Source organism: Physeter macrocephalus, chromosome 9, assembly GCF_002837175.3.
Source record: "Physeter macrocephalus isolate SW-GA chromosome 9, ASM283717v5, whole genome shotgun sequence".
NCBI lineage: Eukaryota > Metazoa > Chordata > Mammalia > Artiodactyla > Physeteridae > Physeter > Physeter macrocephalus.
This window is the reverse complement of record NC_041222.1, coordinates 76726747-76748866: the sequence shown is the minus strand read 5'-3', so window position 1 is coordinate 76748866 and position 22120 is coordinate 76726747. Positions and strand designations below refer to the sequence as shown.

The 22120-nt window shown below is 40.9% G+C and overlaps 1 protein-coding gene across 1 annotated transcript in view; it reads right to left on the bottom strand.

Annotated features, from left to right (window-relative positions):
* NTRK2 (neurotrophic receptor tyrosine kinase 2) overlaps positions 1-22120 on the bottom strand; it is a 363441-nt gene that overhangs the window by 139127 nt on the left and 202194 nt on the right. The gene's annotated exons all lie outside the window — the stretch shown is intronic.

Sequence of the window (22120 nt, the reverse complement as noted above, 5' to 3'; positions counted from 1 at the left end):
CCACTGTGCCACCAGGGAAGCCCAACCCCATTATTCTTGGATAAGCTTGAATCATAGATCTCTATATCTTCCTGCAGTTTTATTCCAGCCGAGCCAAGTAGCAAATGCCTTATCTTCTCTGATGCCTGTCCAATTTCCCTCTATCTATAAAGCTTTGTCTGCAGCTAATTAGAGGAAAGGTTTATGAATTGTGTACCCAATCCTGTATTGTTTTTTGAAGTCATCATAGATAATATTAGAGATGATTGATAGTATCTGTTGTTTTGAGATGCATATGGCACTTTATTAATTTGATGTCTGTCATCACTCGGTTCCATGTATTTGTAAATTACGCTTCACGGGAAGATTTTTGTAGAGGAACTATTGCTTGGATGATAATTTTACATGAACACAATATTTCCAAACTGGGAAACTCAAGGAAGCTTCTCGCTTTTGTCCAGCCTTAAGCAAGGTATGCTGAAGTTCAGATAGGATATTCTGGTGGAGGTGGGGGAAGACAGGGAATCTTCCTGTTATTTGCTGACTGATCCATGTAATGAGATAGAACAGAAAGTCGGGACGACTAAACTTCAATAATCCCCCCAAAACTGCTCACCTTTGCCTTAGCTCAGCAGCCAATGACCCATTAAAGCACAAAGCTAAATAAAATAATCTGTTAGTGGAGATAAGCGTGATTGCTGCTGGTCTGGTTATACAAACGGTGTCCCATTAAATTAAGCACGTGAGATGCAAAACAAAGAGAAAGAGCTTACAGTTGGCATGTGTTCAAGGCACTGGAGCAGCAGCTTTCTTAGAGTAATGTGGGTGTACGATGCAGACTATTAAAACCCCTCCGAGTGTGCGTGCGATCGCCGGGTACCTGTAAGACTTTTCATTTATCCAAATAACACTGAATATACTCATTTGGGAACACACTTGCTGCACAGCCTGGCCCTCTGGATTTCATAGCCTAATGATAGCTCCTTGCAGCACTTGGTTGGAGAGGTCTCCTGGGGTGCATCTCATCTGGGTTGCCCTCTCTTTGTTACTGAATGTACCACATCTATCTCGGAAAGTAGGGTGACCTGTTTCTTGTCGTCGAAAGAGCCCTGTGGGTTTGGAAAAGCCTCAAATATAACATCAGCTCCCCATATGCAGCTCCTTTTTCTACACTGGAGGCAGAGCGGGCAGCATCTGCCTGGTGAGCCGAGGATCTTCACCCTGCTCAGGAGATACACACCGTTCCGTCCCTGGATTGCGCTGCATGCTTTGAGGCAAACTATTTCCTCCTTTGTCTCATGGAACAACCAGAATCAAACCAATAATACAGAGTCCAGTTCACAGACACAAAGGCAGACCCGCTAATAAACACAGCCACGCCAGGGGATGTGTGGGGTCTGCGTGGGTGTCCCTGGCCCTCTGATCGCTGGCACATGCCCACCTGCACCTTCTCATCCTCCTTGTCATTGAGAAGCTGTTGCTGCTGCAGGCTTGCGGGGACCGAAATCAAGACACAGGGTCAACTGCCCCCAAATTGCTGAGCAGTCAAGGATGACTCCCTGCGGAAAAATTCTTGCTTCTCCATGAGGCAGCAAAAGGAGCCATGGCTCTGAGAGCACAAAGAAGAGGTACACTTTCAAGGTTTAAGATTTTTTTTCAGTATTGGATAAGGAAGCCCAGTTCTCACCCAGAATACATACTGTATAATTAATATAAAGCTCTAGAATAGGCAAAATGAATCTAAGGCTTAAAAAATCACAACAGTGATTGTTGTTGATGGAGGGTGGGTGGAAGGGATTGACTGGCAAGGCACAGGAGGAAACTGTATGGGGTGACAGTAATGCTCTGGGTCTTGATGGGGGTTTGGTTACACGGGAGAATGTATTTGTCAAAGCTCGTGGAATAAGACATTTAGGACTAGTGTATCTCATTGCATGTAAGTTTCATCTCAAATAAATAAAGAAAGAAAAAAAGGAGAGAGAGAGAGAGAAAGGGAAGGAAGGAAGGGAAGGAAGGAATGGAGGGAGGAAGGGAGGGAGGGAGAGAGAGACCATAAACAAATATTGAACTCTAGCTTGTGCTTGTTGAAGTGCTTAGGGTTGAAGTGTCCTATTGTCTGCAGCTTACTTTGCAATGCTTCTAAAAATGAAGGGATGGATGATGATTAAAGAGGTCTTCACTGGAGAATCCAGATGGGTGTATGGATGTTCACTGAACCGTTCTTTCAACTTTTCTGTATGTTTGAAACTTTTTGTTAATAAAATACAGGGAATGGAAGGAAGAAATTCAATTCTATGTTTTAGAAGTCAGGTTTCAGAGTTGGTGATTTGGGGGATGTGCCAGATGGAATCTCTCACCCAGAAAGAAGTCTAAGATGTAAGGACCAGGGCTGTCACAAACAACGGCAGTACACGCAGTTCTTCCTGTGCTTTGCATGGATTCTACTGCTTGGGGCCTCTCTCTCTCTCTCTCAGCTCTGCTGGACTGTAATATACAATTCTGCTTGGCAGCAGAGCTCAGATAACTTAAGCAAGAAAAATGTCCTTTGGATAATTTGCAGACTTTGACCTGAAATAAGGGCAGATACATTTAGATATATGATTTGTTTTCTGGCTGCTGTGCTATTTCAAAGTATCTTTGTTACTGCTTGTGATGGAAAACTCCTCCACCATCAGGGAAATGAATCAGACTGGGTTACTAAAACCTTACCCTACAGCTCTCCTGCCTATATCCATCTAACTATCATATTGACCTAAGTTCACCTCTTTAAAACAATTCTTTTAGTGTGATACATGCTGGTAAAGAATTCTTATTTTTTTAAAAAAAGCAGAATATATTGGCTGAACCAAACAAGTTAAGTTACATCCCTGGACACCTTAACATCACAGGGTCTTTTCTAAATTTCTTTAGGTTCTAATTTAAAACTCTCAAGTCTGAGGGCTAAAGGATGAGAACAAAGACATGAATATCAATAAAAATTACTGGTATTTGCTTTGGGATTCAGTCCTAGATGCTTACTAAGTGAGGTAAATACATGAACTAACTATCTAGGGTGTATCCCACTTTCCTCCCAGATCACCCCTCCTACTAAGTCCCAAGACCCAACCAGACAGCTGAGAAAAGAAGAAAAACCTGGAACTTGCTTTCCCAAGTGGCATGTCCATGGTAGTATGCCAAGGTTAAGTAAAACCACGGAACTTCCATAAGAGTTCATTTTACTTGACTATCTGGGGGAATATATTTTCATACTAAAATATAACACATACATTCCGGGACAGTGTGCAAAATTCCCATGTTGTAGTAGACTGTTACTTTGGTGGCCTCAATAAACTATGACTCCTTATTTTCATGTTCTTGTGTGAGCTTCTGGCTTTGAATCCAGGCTGGCCCTACAATCTGCTTTAACCGGTAACTGTGAAAGTGAGACTGTGCTGGTTCTAGACCTTAAGACTTGAGAAGGCCTTTCAGCTTTCACTGTTATGCTTTTGAAAATGTTTGACTACCTTGAGTCTTTCACGCTGTGAGAAAGCACAAGCGTCCATGTGCAGAAGTCCATGTAGAGGAGAACTGAGTGCCTTGACCAATAATCCCCGCTGAATTCCCAGCCAGCAATCACCAACTTCCTGCCATGTGCAAGAGACAATTTTGGACCTTCCAGAAGTCTAAGCCAACACCGTATGAAGTAGAAAACCTTCTGGTCAACCCACAGAACTCTGAGAAATAATCAATTGTTCTTGTTTTAAGCTGCTAAATTTGGGGGCAGTTTGTTACACAGAATTAGATAACCAAAACTTACGTTTAAAATAAAATTTGTGATTTCAAAGAAATTTTATTTTATATTTTAACTTAAAAGATTTTTTTAAAATTTATTTATTTTTGGCTTCATTGGGTCTTCGTTGCTGTGAGGGCTTTCTCTAGTTGCGGCGAGCGGGGGCTACTCTTCGTTGCAGTGAGGTGGGCGTCTCATTGCGGTGGCTTCTCTTGTTGTGGAGCATGGGGTCTAGGCACGCGGGCTCAGTAGTTGTGTCTCACAGGCTCTAGAGCGCAGGCTCAGTAGTTGTGGTGCACGGGCTTAGTTTCTCTGTGGCATGTGGAATCTTACTGGACCAGGGCTCAAACCTGTGTCCCCTGCATTGGCAGGCGGATTCTTAACCACTGTGCCACCAGGGAAGCCCCTCAAAGAAATTTTATAATCGAAAAAGGCATCTTACTTAGAGTTATCCGAGACCTCTATCTACCAGTCAAGGTACTTCAGTGAAGATGATCAAGAGGCATTTCCTTAGAATATAATTCACGAGAAGATAATCCCCCAGATTCTGGTGTATTTTTTAGTTGTTACATGATCAAGAGGAGCCTCATATCCTAAGCCTTTGGTAGATGATCAGAGATAAGCATTTTTTAATCATGCCTGTTCGTACCAAGGGATCATTTCAAGACATTATGGAAGTAGGAACCTCATTTATATCAAGTGTATTTTCTTCTCTCAAATTACTGCTCTTGTTACTAAGAGCCTCTAGCCATATGGCCAGTTGCAACTAATCCTAGACAGTGAGAAAACATCAGGAAAGTCTGGTCTACATCTGTTCTACCCAGCATGAAGAACCTAAAGCTAAGGCTAAAAATTGGACCCTCACTCCAGCAGTTCATCAAATGGCCCCTGCATAGCAAGACCCTTAGCTCTTCCCAGCAGGGTTAAATCTATGAATTAACATAATGAAGAAGCCCCGGCCTGGGTCAGGACCTGTCACATGAGGACAATAAGGGTTGCAGTCATTAGTACGAATCAGTCACATCCATGGACCCATTATTTCCAAGCACCAGAGCCTGAGCAATGGGGACCTAATGTGACCCAAGCTGAGGTAGAGAAAGAAAGGGAGACACAGGAGAACGTCTATTGACCACGATTGACATCTATTGACCACAATGAGTTGTGCATAATATACTAGATGCATTATATGCATTCCAAATCAGTGAAGATGCACAAGAACCAGAGCTGCTGGGCATTATTATCCTCATTTTGTGCATACTGTGATGATGTTGGCAAAGTACTTAGCACAGCATCTGGCTCTTAATGAGTACCCCAAGAGAGTAGCCATGAGTATTTTTTATCATGTTAATATCATTTTACAGAGTGGAAACTGAGGCTGATTGAGGTTACGTGACTTGCCCGAGGTCACACAAGAGCAACAGTGGGAGGCCAGGATTAAAGTCCAAATCTTCCTGGTGCCACTGTCTCCATACTAGCAATAATGATGGCATTATAAGGACAGCTGTTTCCTCCTGGCAATGGGCTGAAAAAGTTATACACTTAGACTATGCCCCAATGATATGTTAAAGTTATATACATATTCAAAATACAAAAATATTTTGGGTCCTGCTTAAAGCATCAAGGGTGTTTTGGAATTAAAGGAAGGGAAAAACGTTTTAAAAGAGCCATTTAAAAAAGTAATTGCTATCAGTGGTAACAAACGGAGAAAGCTCATCCATGAGGCAATCAGCCTGCAGATAAAGGCTGAGCTTCTCAAGGATTTCAACCAAAGCAAATTTTGTAACCCATGATTTGTCCTGATAATGGACTTAACCTTCCACTACTATGGTTGGGGTGTCTGGGGTCAGGTCAGTTTCATAGTGTGTGGCTCTCTAAGGATGGGGCCCCATCCCTTAGGGATTTCCGTAGGGTTGGCAGCCAGGTGCTTGGTGATGAGTGGTGGAGACAGAAGTGTTCAGGTAGCTTTGAGGTGGGAGAAGCTGGGTTTTTGTCTTTTCTCTGCCACTTTCTACCTAGACCATGAGTCTTACTTAGACTCTCCAAGTCTCACTCTTCTCATCCATAAGAAATTGCCTGAACTTTAGCTGAGATAATGTACGTGGAAACAGCTCATGGTAAGTCTCAAAAAAGTTTCCTTTCCTCATCCCTTTCTAGAACTGGTTAAGTTCCTCTCTAACATCTGAACCCAAGAATAACATTTTCTTCTGCTTTCTTTGTCCTGGCTGACTTTTGTTTGCCTTATTAACTACTTGGAAAGTAATGAGGCAGAATTTATTTTGTTTTCTGTTCTACTCTGTGGTTTGTCAAGAAGCCATGTACCTTAAAAAATGGGTTTTGTCACTTCTTGTAAAATTAATTTGAATCTTAAGTAAATAGGACACGAAACAAGATCATGTGTCCCCCTTTTCCCCCACTTTATCAAGAAAATAATTTGTGACCTCAAGTAACACTAATAAATAATCTTTCCCCTAAGGAAAAAAAAAGTGTAGATTCAGCCCTTCTGTCCAATCCCAATTTAAGAGAATTTTCTACTGGGATCCAAGTCAGAAAGCTGAAATTTATATAACAAAGCAAATCTGAGAACGGATACTGCCATCTTGCTGAAGATGGTTACCTTACATCTCAAGAGGCAGTGACTGTTGATGGCCAGAAAGAGAAACAGCATCTGGGACCACACTCTGGACTCGAGCTTATACATCGCTGATATATTTGGTCTGGCCTTGTGAAGGATGCTCAGTACAGCTTACAGTCAAGATTCAGAGAGGCTGCCATTTTTGTTTTTGGATATCAAACCATTTTCTTCTTGAATGTCACATCGTTTGGCTCCACGGCTTTACCAGCTGTCATTAATGATGCTAGAGGATCATTTTTTAATTCCTTTGACAGCAGTAAAACATCCCCTCCATGGGGCACTTAATTTCTTGCTAGTCACTTGATGATGAATAGGTCTCAAGGCCTTTGGCAGCTGTTGGCCAGATTCACACCATCAGGGGAGGATGCACGGTGATGGGAGATAACCTCAAGTCAATCCTTAAAAATTCCTTTGCCTTGAAAACTAACTTAGGGAAAACGCCTGGCTTAAGGGGATAAGAAGAAAATGAGCAACACACACACTGGGCTACAAAATACCAGTTTTGGCCTTTGCAAGAACCTCTTCCATTTCCTGAAATATGATCCATTATCTTAAAATGTGTGAAGAAGGGACACAAGTCATTGATTTTTTTTTTTTTTTTTTGGATGAACCACATACCTTCCACCCAAGCAAAACTTATTCTCAGGAACAGAGTCCAAACCCACGTGGAATCTTTATCTTTTGTTCAAACCCCACACTTGTTTTACCCGCAGCGAGTTTAGGCAGAAACTGATAGCTAATGCTTTTCATTAAGCCAGTCAAACAAAATTGCTTACCAGGTTTTACTCCTTCATCAGCCTGACTAATTACACCCATTCACTGTTTCTTTCAGACAGAGATTTCAAATTCCAACTCTCAAAGACTCACACCACCCAAGAGACATCTGCTTCCTGGCTCGCTCTGTCTCCTTTTTATATTACCCAGTGAAAAATACTCAGTGGCCCAGAAAATGCCTGTTAAGCAAATCCTGGAAGCTAGAACTGGTTTCAAGCTGGTGAAGCGTCAGGTCAAGGAGAAGGTGTTGAGATAAAGGTCATGGGAAATGGTGAGATGAAAAGACAGGATGGAATCTTCTCAATCAACACATTCAGGGAAAGGCATTTGGCCTCCAGACTCCAGTGACCAGCCTCAGATACCTCTGCATGGTGACAGAATAAACAGAAATGTGTGCATGTTACTGAGGCAAAGTTGGTCTGAAACATTCTGAGGCACCAAGTTGGAGTGGGTGCTCCAGGGGTGGCAGTAGCACGAGGTTTGGGTGATAACAACTAAGGCTGAACTTGAACGCCAAGCCTAGATAATGTTCAGGTAGAAATCACCTTTCTCCAAACCATCAAATGTGGGACAATTTGGAGACTAGGGGCCCAACAGCTCCACAAGCTTGGAAAGCAACTTCCCATGGATCCACGGTCCAAACTAAAATTTTACCCTTAAAAGAAAATATGGGGATACAATCTTCAACCTCATAAAGTATAGTAACCTTAACTTTCTCTCTGTGGAAAGTTCTTTGCCCGTGAACTGCATTAGCTGAGTCCACATCAAATTCTTCACAGTAGTCACAAACATCTACAAAATCATACAGTGCTGCCCTAGCGAGTATAAATCCCATTTTCCACCTGTGTGTTATGAGTTATTTGAAGATCTCATCTTTCTGTCTAAGTAATCTGTTGGTAGAAACAATGTAAAAAAGCACAGCAACTTCAAAATTGCTGTTGGAAAACCATTTTGAATACTGGGTTTAAAAAACCTCATAGGAAATAGGTCCTCCTGACACCTTTTTCTTCTGAAGTTGCCCAAGCTAACTCTTGTTTATGCTTTCAGCTTAGGGCTTTCATAAGTGCATGACATAATGCTTCTCTAGATTATTCAAAGCAAAAAAAATAAAGGATAACTTCTACTACAAGTTCATTTCACACACTCGGTTTATTACAGAACAAAGAACACCAGATGTGGTTCAAATTTAAATTGCATCTTTAATATAAAGATCTAGGGCCACTAAAATCATGCACGTATGATAGCCATACTTCAAAAAGCTGTTTAATAGCTGAAGATCACGTTCTGAGGGCTCAACCTCACTATTTAGAACTCAGTTCCTTTTCAGTGATTTGTCACTTGAACCTCATTTTTAAGGGATCATCAGAAAACAGGCTTCTGGCCCTTCAGTTTTCCAATTAGTGAGGTCATATTTTAAATGCTTAATAATTTTTGATCAGTGAGGCTTAATTGGATCACAGATTTCCAAATTGAGTAGCTTAAAGTGGCCGCAGTGATCATCTCTACCCCAAAGAGTTAAAAAGTACTAGTTAGTCCAGGGGACACATTTCAGGACAGCCAATGCCCTATTTCTTTCCACTGTCCGTGGCTAAACTAGGAAGCAAGAGAAGAGGCTTTTCCCATCAGTTTCCTTGCCTCTTAACCACATCCAGCACATATTTTATACATTGTATGTTTAGCTTTGTGACCATATCTTTTATGTTTAACATTTTGAGAAGACACTTCAACTCTGAGAAATACAAATAACAGTGCAGTTGCAAAATACCCTGTTTGCACTGAAATATAGTAAATAAATATTTAAAATCACACTTACTGGCAGTATCCACCATATAATTAGTGTTAAGCATCTGTGATCAATTGTGACTAACAAATTGCTCAAGCATCATAAGCCTTGTGAAAAGACCACAGTTTTATTAAACACTGGAAATTGCATTTTTCCCAGTGGCTGTACTGTAAGATAATGAACTCCCTGTGAGTGGCAGGAGAGATGCAAATTCAATTTTGCAAGAGACTCACTAATACCGTAATATATTATGCTGATGGAGACACGGCCCCCATCTAGACAAAATGAAAAAATTTCCTCGTGTTCAGTAAATGTGTGTAATTAAGAAAATATGAAGGACAGCTAATCTTCAATATTGCATGCATGTCTGTATCTCCAATCTTGCTTTTTAAAAAACTTCTAGTTGAAAGTTGAACCTTGTTCTTCTGGGTTTCAGGTTTCAGTTTTCAAAGGGACTATTGATATTGATGAAACCAGAAGGCACCTTAATCATGCCCAAAAAATGTACTAACTTTTACTTAAATTTTTGCTTTCAACCAAGTGGCATGCCTAGGTTTTAATTTATGAGATCAGGTTTTATTATACAAATAAGCAGACACTGTCTGGGGGACAAATTTGAAGCAGCTCTGATAGTTTTTATTAATTTATTTGATTTACTTCTGGTTTCCCTTACCCAATCTTATTTATGTCAAAGTAAGTTGAAGCAGAATTCATTATGTAGTGAAATCCAATTTGAACACTTTTTATTGGGACATGGTGATTCAATCATTTCTCTCCTTAAATCCCATTATCTCTTCTCACATTATTTTGTACAGATCAAATCACATAAGATGAAATTCCAAAAGAATCTTAAGAACTTGAGGGCAGGAATGAAATAATATCCGAATAATTTCTTATACTATGAATACTAAGTTATACCACAGTTAGCATTCTTATCACTTTGCATTCTAGTAGCATATTTTCTCTGAAGAAAATTAACTGAGTTAGCGAACTTGACTTTCTAAAGTAAACTTTTGAAGCAATCGTAGTTTCTAATTGTTTTGATACAGAATCATCAGAAGCGCTGAGTCTAATCTGACCCCATTTGGGCACCTTGACATTTTGTTTATTACATGGATTGCAAAATTTGCCAAATTCCTACTGACTTTCCTCTTCAAATTGTGGAGTTTAGGAGTTCTCGAATTTTGGTAACTTTATAAAAAGTGTTTGTAAAAAAATACTTATTTACCTATTTCATTGTGTCAGGTATATTGTTAATATGTAGGGACTCCTCAAGTCATAAATGAATCTAGTTACCAAAGTCCATTTCCACGTTGATTATTTAGAAATGGGAGTCATTTTCTCATGGAGACATTGCAGTTATACTTAGAATGACATTATCCCCTAAATGCCTTTTAAACCCCTGTGCTACCATACCTTTCAAATCACAATTCATATGCCTTAACCCATCATGAGTTAAATATTTCCATGTTTAGAGACCTCTAAGAGCTCTTTGCAGACCAGAGAGGGTAACCAAATTCAGCAATTCAAATGGAAAGGTTGCCTAACTTCTGCTCCTGACAGAATCAGAGGAGAATTTAACTTATTAGCCATGTCAGATGCCTGGTGAAGTAGAGACGTATTTTTCTCCCAAAGCTACAGTACAGTTACAAGCACAGCAAATACACTTATCCATTCATGTGTTCCTTCAGTTATTCACCACATGTTTATTATGCAATGTCCTGGGTACCGTTCTAAGAGCTGGAGATGCCAAAGCACTTGTTTGTCCATTGAACAGTCCGTGGTTAGAAACTTACACAATTGTCAATAAGTCTTTCCATCTGCGATTTTCAATATCATTCGATGACTACTGCCACTCAATTCCTGGGTAAGACGTGACTTCCTGATTATACACATTCATCATCCGACAAAGACATACGATTATACACACTGAACCAAATCTGAACTTCAATCCTCATCCCCTCTATACCGCCCCATCTGGGAGTTTCTTTGTTAAAGATTTCACACAGTATTATTAGTCAGAGATTTGTTAGATTTCATTTCATTAGGAAACTTTTCCATATTGGCAAATGGTAGGTACACGCAAAACACACACAATACTTATTCCAGGGTAAGCAAAAGACTCATCAAATTCTCTTTGGAAATATTTCAGCTCTGCTTGTGTGAAGTCTGATCCTCTGTAGTCTCTCCAAGCCGCTCTCGGGCTGCACCTTCACAAACACTAAAGGGCTGCCCAAGCTTTACAGCCTTGTACTATTACAGCCATAGGTGTCTAGGGGGCCTAGAAATCTCCAACAAACAATAGTTTGATTGTAACCTTATTTGTTATGATGGCCTTTGAACGGCAACTGAATAATTCATACCCCGAACTCCAGTCTTTTCTAAGTTATTAAGATAATTAAGAGAGTAAAACATTGGGTCAGAAAAGAATTTATTCATTTTGGCTAACCTCCCCATTTCTAATTCATCTGCAGTCATCATGTGCAGTGAGGCATTGCTATGTGATGTTTGGGGGGGGCACGTGTTACTCTACTTATTACAAGATTACCATGAAGTCACACTTACAAATCTGTGGGTGTACACGCCCCTATGACAAAGTAGATACCTTAGAATATCAGCTCCCTGACCTTATGAAGCTCCTGATGCATGCTCTTCTCATTGAAGAAATGCCACTTACCAAAGGTGATTCCTGTTTTTTAAAAAGACTCCTTAAAGGCTAAATATCTGTAAGAACCTTGACCCCTTTCGAGTAGGCAATTTAGAAACACGGACCTTTGCATGGAAAATGAAAATAATGAGTCATAGAGGGTAAGCCAGAAAAGTGACTTGTCTGTCCTACAAGATGTTCACACATGGCTGGCATTGAAATTGGTTGTCTGTAGAATGGTTATCGAGAAGGCAGTATTAGCCTGTGTCCTCTTGGTCTCCCTGGAACAGGGTGACCCAGGCAGATGCTGTGGGTGCTTTAACCCTCGCAACACTGGTTTACAAACCTCAGTAAATGTGTGCACTTCAACTGGCTCCTAAAACTCTTGGTACTCTTTGAACTCTGTCTTTGGAGAGATAGACATCAAGTTCACCTAGGAAAAGTGATGTGCGTATCTCAGAGGAGTGAAGGTGTCCAAGAAAGAGTCAGAGATCTATGATATAGGATTCTTTTCCTAGGGTTTTCTGAAATAAAACAAAAAAGGCCAACATTTTAGAGTGGGTTGGGGTGGGGGAAGAGGGGTTTTACATGATTTTAACCAGCAAAAAATAAAAATAAGAGTTTATTATTCATGATTATTTAGTATTTCTGGTAACGACTCCATTGAGAAGACCTCCCTACAGCCCCAGTGATCCCTGTGTCAACCCTTACCTTAGAGACTGGGCCCGGGGTCAGCCTACTACTGGCTCCTTTCTCCCCAGCAATAAACCCACTCCCCACCACCTGGCACGACCCTGGCTGCATGTTGGAAGGTTAATACCCTCAGCCTACCTTGATAAGGCCACGTGAAAGGTACAACACCAAGACTACAATTCCTCTTGCAGAGTTTCACGATTGCTCCATGCTATTTTTGGAAATTGTCAGCAGTGCTACTCAGCTGGAAAAAGCCCCAGACTTCAGGGAGGCCGACTGGGGACTGAACAGAAACTCCCCCACATGGGGGCTGTAATTTGGGTTCATTATTTTTCCTCTCAAGCTCTCTGAGCCTTAGTTTTCTCATCTATAAAGCAGAGTAATAATATCTATCCTGCAGTGCTGACAGGCCTTCTTTTCTTTTTTTCTTTTTTTTTTTTTTTTTTTTTTGCGGTACGTGGGCCTCACTGTTGTGGCCTCCCCCGTTGCGGAGCACAGGCTCCGGACGCGCAGGCTTGGCAGCCGTGGCTCACGGGCCCAGCCGCTCTGCGGCATATGGGATCCCCCCGGACCGGGGCACAAGCCCGTGTCCCCTGCATCGACAGGCGGACTCTCAACCACTGCGCCACCAGGGAAGCCCTTTTTTTTTTTTTTTTTTTAATGTGAAAATGCAACTCATAAGGCCTGGCACATAAAAGGCATTTGATATTGGTTGTTTAAAATAATCAAAAATGCACACATTACAAAAGGGGCTCATGACATTAAGGAATAGGCTAAGTGAAAATGCAGTATTTTAAATCTCAAAGAGTATATATCTCTAACTTAGCAAATCTAACACTACAACTCCAAATGTGGGGAAATGAAGCAATATCTAATATATTTTTAAATTTCACTTATATTTAAAAATTTTATCCAATTTTTCCCTAGATTAATTCTCAAATTTGCTAAGAAGATCCCCGGACCCTCCTATCCTTTCTGCCTTTTTAAAAGAATCTCTCTTGCTCTCTCTTTTCTTGTTTTTCTTTCTTTTTTTTTTTTTTTTTTTTTTTTTGTGGCAGTCTTGTTCATTTCCTCACTCTGGAGAGTCACATACAAAAAAAAGGCCGTTAGAAGATGAGAGTGCCCATCTATGCAGATATTTCAGTAGATGGTACAGGATGGTTAGTGCCAGGGATGCTGAGGCTGGCTGAGCAAAAGGGAGTCAGAGAAATGTATCTCCAGGGGCAGATGGGTTGGAGGGAGGAAGGACAATTAGGCCAGGAAAGGACAGAAGACCAAAAACTAATCAACCCAGCAGCTAATGTATACAAAACAGAGCTTTGCAAAGGCCAGAGGTTTACACAAGATCCTGGCCAAAAGGAGCCTGAGTCCAGGGCCAAGCTAGGATGAGGGGAGTGAGATTCTTGCCTTGTGCACAAAATTTAAGGGAGCACCACAAATTCAGTAATCGACGTGAATAATGTTTTATTTTTTCCCTTTATTTTTTTAAATTATTTTTTTATTGAGGTATAGTTGATGTACAATATCATATTAAGTTTCAAGTGTACAATATAGTGACTCACAATTTTTAAAGATTATATTCCATTTATAGTTAATATAAAATATCAAAACATTATGAATGTTTTCATGTAATATTAAAAAAATAAAATTTAACAAAAACATCTATGAAGAAAAAAACTTGAAATTTCAAATAACAACAGTATTTGACCTTGAATTTGTAGCACTCACCTAACCCTAATCCCTGCACTCTCAATCCTGTCTTAATTTAAAATTTTAAAATTTTCTTCATAGATTTCCATTAATTTTTGGCTTTTAAAATATTGCATTGAAATACGATTTATCTTGATGGCTGAGTTTGTTGGTGCCCCTTTAAATTCTGCACTTTAATTGAGGGCCTCCCCACATTACCCTAATCCTGGCCCTGCTGGGTGCAGAGGGGCCTGCTTGGGAGCTAAATGGGAATCAGCGGGACAACTTCTAGGAGGCTGTCTGTAGTGCTTTTAGGAATCCCAACACTGAAATATATTCTCAAGTTTATGTAAAAATAATTATTAGTAGGTGATAAAAAGTAGGCAACGGAGACCATTAATCTGACACTCTTGTCTTTATTGGTGTATGAGTTTGGTTCTGACTGATCAACTACATCACAAATTCCAATACAACAGATCTCATTTCCATCAGCGTGTCCGTATAATAAAGATTTCCAAGCTCCATTATCATTTATACATATGTGTGGACAAGCCCTGGAGGTTCTGAACATAGTAAAAGAATGCAGGTCATGTTTCAGGTCCACTCTCTTCAAACATAAGAGAGGGAAATAAAGTTAAGCAACACATAGCAGTCAACAGAGACCCCTCCGTCTCCCACCTCTGCAGATCGTGGTGCAGCATCAGAGGGCAGAGCTGCTGAGACCAGCACGGCAAAGCAACAGGCAGGTGCCCAGCAAGCGGTAAGGGGTTCATTGCTTGTCATGGGGAAGCAGGGAGACCTCCGAGAGAGGACCATGCTAACACCCACACTGGGTGCCCGTTAGCAGAAGGATGTCCTTGGGGAATGTCATCCATACCAATCTACACAAGCCCCCTCTTTCCGAAAGTGGGCAGAAGGTGTGAAGACCATATGGATTCACCCCCAATCTCACAACCCCCTCCCATAGCTTGGCCCCCATGCAGAAGCTTGGCCCTCAAAAACACAGATCTCTTCTACAAGAACAAAAGAAGGCCCTGGGTTGTTAACACCAAGGACTGTACTCATGCATCAGTCATTAGACCCCATTCTGGCTAAGATCCACTTTAATTTAAAACTTGGGATGCAATGTGCAGGAAACAGCAGAGAGTATACACAAGCCCAGAGGAGACGCATGACTCAGGAAGTAAGTGATAAGGTCAATCCCTTCGCTACTTGGCCGTTGTCTTCCTCCTCAAAGCTCAGGAGTTCAGGAATCTAAGGCAGAGCTCCCCATCACCAAAATGTTACTAAGAAAATGAGAGTTTTCCTCTTCCAAAACCGATGTTGATAAAGGTCTAGGTAGGGCTCAAGGAAAACTAAAACCTTATAGGTACACAAAGGTATGTTAGTCAAAACAAAGGCTCTTAAGAGGGAGAGAAATATCCTAAAAGTCACAGCACTTGGGAAAGAAGAAAATGGTCCTCTCAAAATAAGGCTTAAGCAGGGATACAGAATTGTAACTGCTTCTCTGGATATCAGGAAATGGCATTAATGGAACTAGGAACTAGGATGAAATGTCATCATTAGCATCATGGTTCCTGAACCCTAATATATAGAGAAAAGGAGGGAGGATGACCGAACGAGATGGGCAAAAAAGGAATTGATGTTTATGGGTCAGAGGAAGTAAAACCAGGATAGAGACAATGTGAGGCCAATTAGTCCAGGTAGCCGGAGTACTCTATTAATAGAAAGTAAGACTATGTCCCTGGGTAACCAGTTAGCTTCTCTCTGTTCATTAGCAACTCACTCATAAAAGCAAACTCACTTGTAAAAGCAAACTCCTTTCAGGAGCAAGGGTGGGGATCAGTAGTGGGTATGAGAGTATAAACGGATCTGAAAATCCATCATTCTTTCAGGAAAACATGTGAGGTGGCTACTCAGTGGTGTCATCTCTGCTAATTTTATAAGCAGATATATCATGTAATCTCCTCTAATGAAAGCATTCCATAACATGGAGACTAGCTCTTTTGATATAATTAGATAGTGTGGGATGGTATCCTGTCCCCTCTATATCAACCACTTATTGGAACATTAGGAATATGGCACTTAGTCTAAATGCCATCATTATCTCATAATGACCTGGGTTCTACTTTAATGCACCCAGAAGGTCAATGTCATGGTTAAATAAATGTGCTAAATAATAGCAACAGGGTAAAAAGAATGTTGATGTCTACCCATACTCATAACGTATATAGTAACTGATAAGTATAATAGAGAAACTAGGCATTAGATTATTGTTTCCTTTCTAGAATTCTTCCTACCCCCTTTGGTTCAAAGTCGCACAAATCTAATCTCTTACAAATCATAGGAAAATATGTGTTCTGAACTCATTTTTAGAACCTATCAACTTTAATATTACTGTGCAAAATGCCAACTCTGAAATACTCCTGTATGTCATACTATTGATAGAAGTCCCCTGGCCAGAACCCCAGCTTAGGCCTTGATGCCTGAGACATGAGAAGAGGAAGCATTTCATGAGGGGAAGACTGGAGAATATTAGGCTACTGACTCCATCAAGTTTAGGTGAGGCTGAATGATTAAGGGGAGATTCCAATTCATCAGAGGTCCTTGCAAAGCCGAGGAATCCTGGGTGGAAGAAAAGGCATCTCTAAATAGTGAGAAACATGTCAGATGTAACCAGACTGGCCCTTTCAGATCCAGCACACTTGGCTCTCTGAAAGGAGCTACCCAGCTGGGGTGAAGAACTGGGGGCAAAAACTGATCATCTGCTCCAGCTGAACAGACAACTAAATTTGGAGTCATCCAGAGAGCTGACCGTAAACTGGAGCACTCAGCCTGCCTTGGCAGATCCAGGACCCTTTTGCTCCCTGAGTCCTCCGGGCCCATAACACAAGGCTCGTTTCCTCTGTGACACTCTGGAAAAGCTAAGCTCCTCTGTATTCACGGTCCCTCAAAACCTGACCTGCCATGGCCAGTCCAGCCCAGCTCTGTCTCCCTATGCATCACCAAGCAAATAGAAAATCTGACACTGACAATAATATACCCAGTGAGCCTCCTATGGACCTTCCAACACAATTCACCCAAGACAAACCTTTACTATAGGAATATGAACAAAGCCCAGTACAAATAAAGGCGAGGGTACAAGTGGTTAGACTTTATATCACAGGAGGTTAAAAGGACACTCACAAGACAAGGAAGTTGGATATCCAAAGGATATTATCAGCAATTATCTCTGTTGGAATTACAGATGAGTTTTTATTTCATCTTCGTTTCTTATGTTTTCCAAATTTCCAACTACAACCTATATTATTTATTTTAAAGAAATGCATTTTAGGGTACCTGCAGGCATTTTGGGTAAGGAGGACTTAGTTCTGTCTCACTAGCAGAAATCATCAGAGCTATACCAAGTAGGGTGACCAATCCATTATCATTTGCCCAGGACTGTCCCAGTTTTAAAACTGAAAGTTTTGCATCCTAAGAACCTCCTCAGCCCTGCGGGTGGAGGGGAGGTCACTGTGATACTGACATGTCCTTCTCCTTTGAGCCACAAATGTCGCCTTCTAATTTTTCCCTCCCTGAGGGAGCCCAAGCATTCAGAAACACACAGCATGTTCTCAGCCAAAGGGAGCCGGCTCAGACAGAGGGCAGCGTGGACTCAGGAACCCTTTGGGCTGCTGTCTCCATCTCAGGAAGCAGCTTTCCTTCTAGAGGCTGAGCTCAAGGAGTGAGACTGCCTTTGTGCTTGGTTACCAGGTTGAACTAAGTAGATCTCTCTCCAGTTCTTTCCTGTCCATGGTGTGGAGCAAATTCATCTTACATGCCTTTCAAGAGAAGTAACAACTACCAAGAAAAACAGCAAACAAATAAACAAGTACAACATCGTGAATGAAAGGCAGCGTGGCTGCACTTCATAAGCAGAACTGGCATGATAACTAATCTGAGAAGATCCCAACCATGGTGGCTTACCCTCTCTGGCTGGCAGAATTAGCAAAGGCAGAGAAAACTTCACAAGGAGAAAACCTGCACTCTGTTACATTAGCTGCCATGAAGAATTGAACTGTGAGCGAGCATCGCATCCAAGAAAAACTCCCGTTCTTTCATTTCTCCTTAACCACAGGGAGCACTCAGTGTTCAAAGCATCTGGGTAGCAGGAGCTGCTTAGCAACATAAGAGGTTCCTCTGCATATGTGTTTGCTGAGCTGGTCCTGGTCCCCAATCTGCTGGCACGTGCAAGAGTGACCAACCAGACACCAAAATGGGGGTGCATTTGATAAATTCATCATGCTGGTATCCACTCTCCAGTTGGGCTGGACATTAGGAAATACCCAGAAGAAATGCAGTAGCATCCTGCATCTGCCTGCATGCTTCTAGCACATCACTGATGATTTGGTGAAACTGGACTGAAATGTCTGATATGTGAGGGGTGCATAATTCCCTCTTGGTTGGCCGATAATGTGGAAGTAAAATCAGAATATCATTGTGAGTGTCTCCCTGACCTAAATCCATAATTGTTTTTCCTTTTTAGTCATTAAATGTAAGATGGACTGTTTTCTCTAAGAGGTCTAGGTACCCTGTAACTGGGTGGTATTTCTTTTTTGATAACAAGTAATATCACCCAGTGGTCAAATGCTAATAGATGCTCTTATTTTACTTAGTTTTTTTTATTTAGTTGTTTACTTAGTTTATTTAGTTGTAAATGTGCTTGAAACTGGTTTCCTAACAAATCTCCTTCGCAATAGAGTCTGTAACATGGCTTACGTTTTACATGTAATTGTGCAGCATGTATTCGTTTCCTTTCTTCGAGGGAACTCAAGTTGCTTTTTTTAAGCATTATTGGATAGCTTCTTACCATCTCCTCTGGAGTTGAAAGGAGAATATAGTATCAAGCTGTTATAGCTGGCAATGGGGGACTATGGCACCAAGAGACAGAATTGGATTGGGACCTACAGAGGCTGAGCAACATGCCACGAAGACCCCCATGAAACGAGTCGTCAGCCCACTGTGCCATAAACGAAGCAATTTCTAAGGATCCTAAAATAACTGCGTTCTCTCGCCCCTAACACTCATGCTGGGCAAAATAGACTTAGGTTATTTTTAAAGTGCAGGCCATGGCCTTCAAAGGGATATAAACAGTTCCCAAAGCAGTTATTGTTTGGCCAATTAAATACTTAGAAGAAAACATACTTTTGAAAGACAAAATTAGTAGGCAAAGGACCTAGGAAAGTGCTATAGCAATTGTTTCTGCCTGTTTTTACTTCCATCAAATGGACCATCAAAATGGACCATGGGCACAGATTGCACTGAAGTTCAAAGATAACCTCCGATAACTCTCATCCCTTGATCTAACGAGCTCCTGAGGTCTTGGATATGATTCAGAATTTTTGCTCATGTGTACTCAAAGTAATGTGACAAACATTTTCAAAACCTCTGCAGTTCTGTGAAAAATACCACTTCCATTCCCTCCCCTGGTTGGTAACACAATGACAGGGTGTGTATGGCAGTTAAGGGGAGCAAGAGGGGTGTCCTGTGTGATCTTTTCAACTACTGTTAAAACACTCCCTCCCTTTATTATATTTAATCTCCTTAGTCTTAGCTGGTCTATGAATCTGTGCTTATCTACGTAGTTGCCTAATAAGCATGTAACCATTGGGAAAACACACACACAAACATATATACACACGTGAACTATAATACTTGAAGTATGGCACACGCTGCAGGAAATCAATAAACATCCATTTCATTGGAAATGGAATTAAAGTGGAAAAAAGTCAGAATTCCTTATCTGCATCTGCCACAGAGAGTTACTAGCCCTAGATATACATAGAGGGCATGCGCTGTAAGAACAAACACATACAGTATGTATTTCAGGACAATTCTCATTTAATTTAGGCCCTCCGCCTAGGACCCTAGCTAATTTACAAGGCTGCTCTAGGACAGACACAATTCTAGGGATGACGATAAGTCTATGGCATTTGCTTTTCCTGCAGGGGAAGCTATAACGCATTCCCACCCTTCAAGAGAACCCAAGATTGATGATTCGGGGGTTTTGCTGGTTAGAGTGGTTTTTTTTTTCTTTTTCTTTCTTTCTTTCTTTTTTTTCCAGCTCAGAAGGTGTGTTTCCATTGTACCCTGTCAAAAATGTTCTTAGCAGTCAAGGAGAGGATAGCAGCACAGCTGCCCTTGAGCCGGGTTGGTCAGTCCTACTGGGAAAACACCCCGTGCGGACAGATGATGTGGTTTTCAGACACGTCTACACATACTAGTTGAATTAAAGACCAACTCCAGCCTTGATGTTGCTGAGCTCCTCAGCTCCATCTTGCCATCCTGATTGATCGAGGAGATGGGTCTATAGTTAGAGTGGCATAGCACTTTGAGGGTTTAGTCATTAGAGCACACTGCTTTCTCTTGGGAAGGCAACTTCTTGCTTGGCTAGGTTTTGGAAGCTAAGGAGTGACGTCAAGATGTTGTCTGGCCAGAATTTGCAGATAACCATAGAACTCTTCTCCTCCATCAGGCATGGATTTAGCCTCCTTTAGTTCCTGCAGTGACACAGGAGCCTCCAAATACCAAATTATTATCAGGCGGTCTTGGGGGAACCTCTGGGCCCTGCAATAAAGTAGACAGACTTTCTATTGGAAAGTGCTCAGGAGCAATTCAGCCCTGTTCAGATTGTTCTAAAATCCTGCAAACAACCTCTGGACTTTGTAAATGAAAACCTCACATAGCTCCTGAGAGTGAAAAATTACTTAGGGGGATAAAATTTATCATCATCCTTCACTCAAATGATCTTACACATCATTTAAAGAAATATGGTTTAATCATGATTTTTTGTTTGTTTGTTGTTCTGTTTTTAGAGCAAAGCTACACAAGCAGGGAGGCTGTATTACTTTTGGACAAGCCATTTCTGAGCATTGTCTGTAAAATAAGGTGTATGTATTCATTGATCTTTAAGGTCACAAACAGTTGGTGGATTGTGGACCAAATCTGACTCTGCTGATGTATTTTGTTGGTTCCACCCAGCGTTTTAAATCTTGGAGAATTCACATAAAATATAAAATACCTGTTCTCTCTGGAAAAAATTGGAGTATCTGGTAATACCAAGCCCACATGCCATCATGATCTTCACTATACCATACCATCTTTCTGATCTAGCCTGTTTCTCATATTGACCTGCCTGATCCTTGTCAGGGTTTAGGATCCTTGCTCTAAGCTATCCTATCATAGTGCATTGTTATTATACGATGAAGTCTTTCACCACTGACCTCCCCAAGGAGACTCCCTGAGGGCAAGGAACATGCCATCATTATGACCGAATTTCCAATTCTTCGTATTGTAGGAATATTGTGGGTAGTCAATAGATATGTAATGAATTGAACTTCACCTTCTACATTAGATTCTTACAATTCAGTGAAATAAGCTGGGATCACAGTTTGTAAGAGCACACATATAAAGCCAACATCTTTGAATAGCAGGCAGCTTTAGGAAAGAGAAGTAAAAGTTCTGGTTTGTGACCCAAGCCTCTGATGGATCCAGAGCTTGGTGGTACACTGTCTATGTGCTATTTTGCTTTAAGCACATGGGAAAAATTCCATACTTTTTCTGAGAGCTTCTTAAATTTGTTTTTCAGATGTAACCTATCCAACTTCTTGGAAGAGCCCTTCTTTAGAGATTGGTTGTAAAAATACTTGATGGGAATAACTTAACTGAAAGCTCAGCTCCCAAAATATCATGGGTCTGTAGCAACAGACCCCTCTGTACATCAGATCTATGCATTTTGAAATATTTAAATTTCTGAATGACTACAATTAGGATCTTCAAAGAAAGGATTTTTCGTTAAAGGCTTATTTCTGCTAAATTTGCTATCTAAATCTATTTAAACTGGCTAACATGTTGTTAAAAATACATCTAACAAAGTCTACGTAGGCAAATTTACTAAGAAAGGACCCAATGTAAAAGGCTTAATGTAAAAGGTCCTCTATACTTGTTACAAGTCTGTTAGTAATTAATATTTCAGCAATATATAGCCATACCTGGTCAACATCTGGCCAACATCAAAGGCACATCATGTCCCATGCTATGAAGAAGTAGTTCAACAAGTATAGTTTCTGCTCTCTAGGAGCTTACAATCTAACCTAATCAAGACTAGAGAAACAT